Raw genomic sequence first — 9,487 nt, forward strand, 5'->3', positions numbered from 1 at the left:
TCCTGGAAAATTCAAGGTACAAATTTCATGAAATTACGTCTTCCTGTTTTTTTAATGAAAACCCAAAAACTTGATGATAATAATCTTAGACAATTTAATTATAATAATCTGAAATTTTTTCCTTCTCTAAAAAGCTACATTATTAGTCACATTGTCAGGTTTATCACTGCAGTGTAACCGCATCTAATCGTTCATCTTCATGCTCCAACAAAGATGAATTGACATAATTACACTGCGAGCAGCTTTTTTGCTTTCTTTATTGAGTCGCGTCATACTCTGACATACTCCCTCCATTTCTTTCTACTTCGCATATAAGATTTATTTGAAGTCAAACTACACAAAGTTTGACCAATTATATATATAAAATATCAACATCTACAATACTAAAACTATATAGTATGAAAATTAATTTCATGATGCATCTGATAATATTTATTTCACATTGTGAATGTTGATACTTTTTAATATAAAATTAGTCAAACGTTACAAAGTTTGACTTTGACCAGATTTTATATGGAGACTAAAAAAAAGGAAGGGAGTACCTGCGTTAGCAGAGTAAAGACAACACGTTAACTTTTCTTGCATGCAAACGCTGGTGTCATTAATTAGGACTATTGACTTTGTATGCACACCACAGCAGAGCACTGTGTATCATGTTCGCGGTCCAGATGTATAGTAAATAGCACAGCACATGTACCTATTGTTACTGCGTACACGTGGGACGCATATTCATACATTACATATCATTTCCTAAAAAATACCCCGAATCCCGAGCAAGAAAGTCAAAGAACGAGATTTAAAAGGGTTGCATCGCCGGGTGCTTCTAGTCCGCTTCCGCAAAGCACACTGTATTGCTACGAAGGCAGCTTATTGTCAAGTACAAAGAAAAAGAAGTTAATATACATAACAAAATCACGATAAGTGATCCAGTCGTCTAGACCACCACGATAGATGATCCTGGCGCAAGTTATCATGATAAAATCACTATATTGCTAATAATATATAATATTCCTTCCATTCGGAAAAGCTTGTTTATCTATTTAAGGGACAAGCTTTTTCGAATAAGGAAAGTATGTAATAAGCTGGCAGAGTGATGGCCGTCCAGACCATCACGATAAATGATCCAGTCGTAAGTCGTAAGTTATCTGTAAACTGTGTCGCGTAGCAGGCTTTGAACAAGTAGTATACGAATTGAAATTCCCCTAATATCATGCCATGGTCTGTATTGTTCGGACTTGTGAGAGCGCCCTTGCCATTTCTTGCCACGTAGGATTAGTAGCTTAGATATGAGCGACATCTTCAGTGGGTGTGCCATCTTTGGCATTCCAAATCTGAAGAATTCTCAACCGTCAAGATGGACATAACAATCTATCCTTTCCCCCTTTTACTTGACGATGATGTACATGTTGTCTGGACGAAGCTCAGTAGCCTCTTCACCGACAATCGGCTCCAACGGCTCGTCTTCCTTCAGCAAGAAATCTTCGGGTGCTATCAAAATAATTCCTTCCTGGATGATTATTGTTTGCGCCTGAAGCGTCTTTGCGACGAGCTCCGGGCGAGAAAGTCTCCAACAACCTTGTCCTCAGTACCCTCGTCGCCGGCCTCAACGAGGAGTTCACTCACGCGGCTGCCAACCTCACACTCAGCCCTAACCCGACCTTCCCCAAGGTTGTCGCGTACTTGCGTTTGGAGGAACGTAGGATGAAGAAGATGAGGGCGCGGGCGGGTCACACGGCCCTCGCCGCCGGCACGTCGCGCGGTGCCGCTCCCCAACAGCAGCCGGCGACCCCGTTTCCGCTGCCCCAGCCGGTCCAGCCGCCCTTCTCGTTTCCCCAATAGGGGGCGCCCGCGCCTGCTGCCCCCAACGAACGCGGCGGCCGCCGTCGCGTCCAGCAGCAGCAGCCCGTGGTGCCGTGTGCCTATGGGCACAATCCTTGGACCGGCGTAGTCCATGCATATTCTATGCCGGTCCCCCGCCCGACCGCTCCTAGCATCCTGGGTGCCCGACTGGCGCAACACTAGGCATATCACACCGTCCCGTAGCCACCTGCGGCGTTTGTGATGTTCCAGCAGCCCGGGGCATACCCGGCCTACCCGCCATTGCCGGCCCCTGCGCCGCAGCAGCCCAGTGCCGGTTACTACAACACGGCGCCTGCCCCGCTGCCTTTGGACCCGATCCTCCTAGCTGCGCTTGAAGGAAATATGCCCTAGAGGCAATAATAATGTTATTATTTTATTTCCTTATATCATGATAAATGTTTATTATTCATTCTAGAATTATATTATCCGGAAACATAATACTTGTGTGAATACATAGACAAACCAAACGTCACTAGTATGCCTCTACTTGACTAGCTCATTAATCAAAGATGGTTATGTTACCTAACCATAGACATGTGTTGTCATTTGATTAACGGGATCACATTATTAGGAGAATGATGTGATTGACATGACCCATTCCATTAGCTTAGCACCCGATCGTTTAGTATGTTGCTATTGCTTTCTTCATGACTTATACATGTTCCTATGACTATGAGATTATGCAACTCCCGTTTGCCGGAGGAACACTTTGTGTGCTACCAAACGTCACAACGTAACTGGGTGATTATAAAGGAGCTCTACAGGTGTCTCCAAAGGTACATGTTGGGTTGGCGTATTTCGAGATTAGGATTTGTCATTTCGATTGTCGGAGAGGTATCTCTGGGCCCTCTCGGTAATGCACATCACATAAGCCTTGCAAGCATTTCAACTAATGAGTTAGTTGCGAGATGATGTATTACGAAACGAGTAAAGAGACTTGCCGGTAACGAGATTGAACTAGGTATTGAGATACCGACGATCGAATCTCGGGCAAGTAAAATACCGATGACAAAGGGAACAACGTATGTTGTTATGCGGTCTGACCGATAAAGATCTTCATAGAATATGTAGGAGCCAATATGAGCATCCAGGTTCCGCTATTGGTTATTGACCGGAGACGTGTCTCGGTCATGTCTACATTGTTCTCGAACCCGTAGGGTCCGCACGCTTAAGGTTTCGATGACAGTTATATTATGAGTTTATGAGTTTTGATGTACCGAAGTTAGTTCGGAGTCCCGGATGTGATCACGGACATAACGAGGAGTCTCGAAATGGTCGAGACATAAAGATTGATATATTAGACGGCTATATTCGGACACCGGAAGTGTTCCGGCTGATTTCGGAGAAAACCGGAGAGCCGGAGGGTTACCGGAACCCTACCGGAAGAAGTAATGGGCCATATGGGCCTTAGTGGAGAGAGAGAGGGGCAGCCAGGGTGGGCCGCGCGCCTCCTCCCCCTGGTCCGAATTGGACTACGAGAGGGGGGGGGGGCGGTGCCCCCCTTTCCTTCTCCCTCCCCACTTCCTTCCCCCTCCTAGTAGGAGTCCTACTCCTACTAGGAGGAGGACTCCTCCTGGCGCGCCAATAGGGGCCAGCCGGCCTCCTCCCCTTGCTCCTTTATATACGGGGGCAGGGGGCACCCCTAGAGACACAAGTTGATCCACGTGATCATATTCTTAGCCGTGTGCGGTGCCCCCTTCCACCATAATCCTCGATAACATTGTAGCGGTGCTTAGGCGAAGCCCTGCGACGGTAGTACATCAAGATCGTTACCACGCCGTCGTGCTGACGAAACTCTACCCCGACACTTTCCTGGATCGGAGTCCGGGGATCGTCATCGAGCTGAACGTGTGCTAAAATTCGGAGGTGCCGTAGTTTCGGTGCTTGATCGGTCGGGCCGTGAAGACGTACGACTACATCAACCGCGTTGTGCTAACGCTTCCGCTGTCGGTCTACAAGGGTACGTAGATCACACTCTCCCCTCTCGTTGCTATGCATCACCATGATCTTGCGTGTGCGTAGGAAAATTTTGAAATTACTACGTTCCCCAACAGTGGCATCCGAGCCTAGGTTTTATGTGTTGATGTTATATGCACGAGTAGAACACAAGTGAGTTGTGGGCGATATAAGTCATACTGCTTACCAGCATGTCATACTTTGGTTCGGCGGTATTGTTGGACGAAGCGGCCCGGACCGACATTACGCGTACGCTTACGCGAGACCGGTTCTCCCGACGTGCTTTGCACAAAGGTGGCTAGCGGGTGACAGTTTCTCCAACTTTAGTTGAACCGAGTGTGGCTACGCCTGGTCCTTGCGAAGGTTAAAACAACACCAACTTGACAAACTATCGTTGTGGTTTTGATGCGTAGGTAAGATTGGTTCTTGCTTAAGCCCGTAGCAGCCACGTAAAACTTGCAACAACAAAGTAGAGGACGTCTAACTTGTTTTTGCAGGGCATGTTGTGATGTGATATGGTCAAGACATGATGCTAAATTTTATTGTATGAGATGATCATGTTTTGTAACCAAGTTATCGGCAACTGGCAGGAGCCATATGGTTGTCGCTTTATTATATGCAATGCAATTGCGCTGTAATGCTTTACTTTATCACTAAGCGGTAGCGATAGTCATGGAAGCATAAGATTGGGGAGATGACAACGATGCTACGATGGTGATCAAGGTGTCGCGCTGGTGACGATGGTGATCACGATGGTGCTTCGAAGATGGAGATCACAAGCACAAGATGATGATGGCCATATCATATCACTTATATTGATTGCATGTGATGTTTATCTTTTATGCATCTTATCTTGCTTTGATTGATGGTAGCATTTTAAGATGATCTCTCACTAATTATCAAGAAGTGTTCTCCCTGAGTATGCACCGTTGCGAAAGTTCTTCGTGCTGAGACACCACGTGATGATCGGGTGTGATAGGCTCTACGTTCAAATACAACGGGTGCAAAACAGTTGCACACGCAGAATACTCAGGTTATACTTGACGAGCCAAGCATATACAGATATGGCCTCGGAACACAGAGACCGAAAGGTCGAGCGTGAATCATATAGTAGATATGATCAACATAGCGATGTTCACCAATGAAACTACTCCATCTCACGTGATGATCGGACATGGTTTAGTTGATTTGGATCACGTAATCACTTAGAGGATTAGAGGGATGTCTATCTAAGTGGGAGTTCTTTAGTAATATGATTAATTGAACCTAAATTTATCATGAACTTAGTACCTGATAGTATCTTGCTTGTTTATGTTTGATTGTAGATAGATGGCCCGTGCTGTTGTTCCGTTGAATTTTAATGCGTTCCTTGAGAAAGCAAAGTTGAAAGATGATGGTAGCAATTACACGGATTGGGTCCGTAACTTGAGGATTATCCTCATTGCTGCACAGAAGAATTACGTCCTAGAAGCACCGCTGGGTGCCAGGCCTGCTGCTGGAGAAACACCAGATGTTATGAACGTCTGGCAGAGCAAAGCTGATGACTACTCGATAGTTCAGTGTGCCATGCTTTACGGCTTAGAATCGGGACTTCAACGACGTTTTGAACGTCATGGAGCATATGAGATGTTCCAGGAGTTGAAGTTAATATTTCAAGCAAATGCCCGGATTGAGAGATATGAAGTCTCCAATAAGTTATATAGCTGCAAGATGGAGGAGAATAGTTCTGTCAGTGAGCATATACTCAAAATGTCTGGGTATAATAATCACTTGATTCAATTGGGAGTTAATCTTCTAGATGATTGCGTCATTGACAGAATTCTCCAATCACTGCCACCAAGCTACAAGAGCTTCGTGATGAACTATAATATGCAAGGGATGAATAAGACTATTCCCGAGCTCTTCGCAATGCTGAAAGCTGCGGAGGTAGAAATCAAGAAGGAGCATCAAGTGTTGATGGTCAATAAGACCATTAGTTTCAAGAAAAAGGGCAAAGGGAAGAAGAAGGGGAACTTCAAAAAGAACAACAAGCAAGTTGCTACTCAAGAGAAGAAACCCAAACCTGGACCTAAGCCTGAAACTGAGTGCTTCTACTGCAAGCAGACTAGTCACTGGAAGCGGAACTGCCCCAAATATTTGGCGGATAAGAAGGATGGCAAGGTGAACAAAGGTATATGTGATATACATGTTATTGATGTGTACCTTACTAATGCTCGCAGTAGCACCTGGGTATTTGATACTGGTTCAGTTGCTAACATTTGCAACTCAAAACAGGGACTACAGATTAAGCGAAGATTGGCTAAGGACGAGGCGACGATGCGCGTGGGAAATGGTTCCAAAGTCGATGTGATCGCGGTCGGCACGCTACCTCTACATCTACCTTCGGGATTAGTATTAGACCTGAATAATTGGTATTTGGTGCCAGCGTTAAGCATGAACATTATATCTGGATCTTGTTTGATGCGAGACGGTTATTCATTTAAATCAGAGAATAATGGTTGTTCTATTTATATGAGTAATATCTTTTATGGTCATGCACCCTTAAAGAGTGGTCTATTCTTATTAAATCTCGATAGTAGTGACACACATATTCATAATGTTGAAACCAAAAGATGCAGAGTTGATAATGATAGTGCAACTTATTTGTGGCACTGCCGTTTGGGTCATATCAGTGTAAAGCGCATGAAGAAACTCCATACTGATGGGCTTTTGGAACCACTTGATTATGAATCACTTGGTACTTGCGAACCATGCCTTATGGGTAAGATGACAAAAACACTGTTCTCCGGTACTATGGAGAGAGCAACAGATTTGTTGGAAATCATACATACAGATGTATGTGGTCCGATGAATGTTGAGGCTCGTGGCGGATATCGTTATTTTCTCACCTTCACAGATGACTTAAGCAGATATGGGTATATCTACTTAATGAAACATAAGTCTGAAACATTTGAAAAGTTCAAAGAATTTCAGAGTGAAGTTGAAAATCATCGTAACAAGAAAATAAAATTCCTGCGATCTGATCGTGGAGGAGAATATTTGAGTTACGAGTTTGGTGTACATTTGAAACAATGCGGAATAGTTTCACAACTCACGCCACCCTGGAACACCACAGCGTAATGGTGTGTCCGAACGTCGTAATTGTACTTTACTAGATATGGTGCGATCTATGATGTCTCTTACTGATTTACCGCTATCGTTTTGGGGTTATGCTCTAGAGACGGCCGCATTCACGTTAAATAGGGCACCATCAAAATCCGTTGAGACGACGCCTTATGAACTATGGTTTGGCAAGAAACCAAAGTTGTCGTTTCTGAAAGTTTGGGGTTGCGATGCTTATGTGAAAAAGCTTCAACCTGATAAGCTCGAACCCAAATCGGAGAAATGTGTCTTCATAGGATATCCAAAGGAAACTATTGGATACACCTTCTATCACAGATCCGAAGGCAAAACTTTTGTTGCTAAATTCGGAAACTTTCTAGAGAAGGAGTTTCTCTCGAAAGAAGTGAGTGGGAGGAAAGTAGAACTTGATGAGGTAACTGTACCTGCTCCATTATTGGAAAGTAGTACATCACAGAAACCAGTTTCTGTGACACCTACACCAATTAGTGAGGAAGCTAATGATGATGATCATGAAGCTTCAGAACAAGATACTACTGAACCTCGTAGATCAACCAGAGTAAGATCCGCACCAGAGTGGTACGGTAATCCTGTTCTGGAAGTCATGCTACTAGATCATGATGAACCTACAAACTATGGAGAAGCGATGGTGAGCCCAGATTCCGCAAAATGGATTGAAGCCATGAAATCTGAGATGGGATCCATGTATGAGAACAAAGTATGGACTTTGGTTGACTTGCCCAATGATCGGCAAGCAATTGAGAATAAATGGATCTTTAAGAAGAAGACTGACGCTGACGGTAATGTTACTGTCTACAAAGCTCGACTTGTCGCAAAAGGTTTTCGACAAGTTCAAGGGATTGACTACGATGAGACCTTCTCACCCGTAGCGATGCTTAAGTCTGTCCGAATCATGTTAGCAATTGTTGCATTTTATGATTATGAAATTTGGCAGATGGATGTCAAAACTGCATTCCTGAATGGATTTCTGCAAGAAGAGTTGTATATGATGCAACCGGAAGGTTTTGTCGATCCAAAGGGAGCTAACAAAGTGTGCAAGCTCCAGCGATCCACTTATGGACTGGTGCAAGCCTCTCGGAGTTGGAATAAACGCTTTGATAGTGTGATCAAAGCATTTGGTTTTGTACAGACTTTTGGAGAAGCCTGTATTTACAAGAAAATGAGTGGGAGCTCTGTAGCATTTCTGATATTATATGTAGATGACATATTACTAATCGGAAATGATATAGAATTTCTGGATAGCATAAAGGGATACTTGAATAAGAGTTTTTCAATGAAAGACCTCGGTGAAGCTGCTTACATATTGGGCATTAAGATCTATAGAGACATATCAAGACGCTTAATTGGACTTTCACAAAGCACATACCTTGACAAAGTTTTGAAAAAGTTCAAAATGGATCAAGCAAAGAAAGGATTCTTGCCTGTGTTACAAGGTGTGAAATTGAGTAAGACTTAATGCCCGACCAATGCAGAAGATAGAGAGAAAATGAAAGATGTTCCCTATGCTTCAGCCATAGGCTCTATCATGTATGCAATGCTGTGTACCAGACCTGATGTGTGTCTTGCTATAAGTCTAGCAGGCAGGTACCAAAGTAATCCAGGAGTGGATCACTGGACAGCGGTCAAGAACATCCTGAAATACCTGAAAAGGACTAAGGATATGTTTCTCATATATGGAGGTGACAAAGAGCTCATTGTAAATGGTTACGTTGATGCAAGCTTTGACACTGATCCGGACAATTCTAAATCGCAAACCGGATATGTGTTTACATTAAACGGTGGAGCTGTCAGTTGGTGCAGTTCTAAACAAAGCGTTGTGGCGGGATCTACATGTGAAGCGGAGTACATAGCTGCTTTGGAAGCAGCAAACGAAGGAGTCTGTATGAAGGAGTTCATATCCGATCTAGGAGTCATACCTAGTGCATCGGGTCCAATGAAAATCTTTTGTGACAATACTGGTGCAATTGCCTTGCCAAAGGAATCCAGATTTCACAAGAGAACCAAGCACATCAAGAGACGCTTCAATTCCATCCGGGATCTAGTCCAGGTGGGAGACATAGAGATTTGCAAGATACATACGGATCTGAATGTAGCAGACCCGTTGACTAAGCCTCTTCCACGAGCAAAACATGATCAGCACCAAAGCTCCATGGGTGTTAGAATCATTACTGTGTAATCTAGATTATTGACTCTAGTGCAAGTGGGAGACTGAAGGAAATATGCCCTAGAGGCAATAATAATGTTATTATTTTATTTCCTTATATCATGATAAATGTTTATTATTCATGCTAGAATTGTATTATCCGGAAACATAATACTTTTGTGAATACATAGACAAACCAAACGTCACTAGTATGCCTCTACTTGACTTGCTCATTAATCAAAGATGGTTATGTTTCCTAACCATAGACATGTGTTGTCATTTGATTAACGGGATCACATTATTAGGAGAATGATGTGATTGACATGACCCATTCCATTAGCTTAGCACCCGATCGTTTAGTATGTTGCTATTGCTTTCTTCATGACT

The sequence above is a fragment of the Triticum urartu genome, chromosome 6 (assembly GCF_003073215.2).
Source record: "Triticum urartu cultivar G1812 chromosome 6, Tu2.1, whole genome shotgun sequence".
NCBI lineage: Eukaryota > Viridiplantae > Streptophyta > Magnoliopsida > Poales > Poaceae > Triticum > Triticum urartu.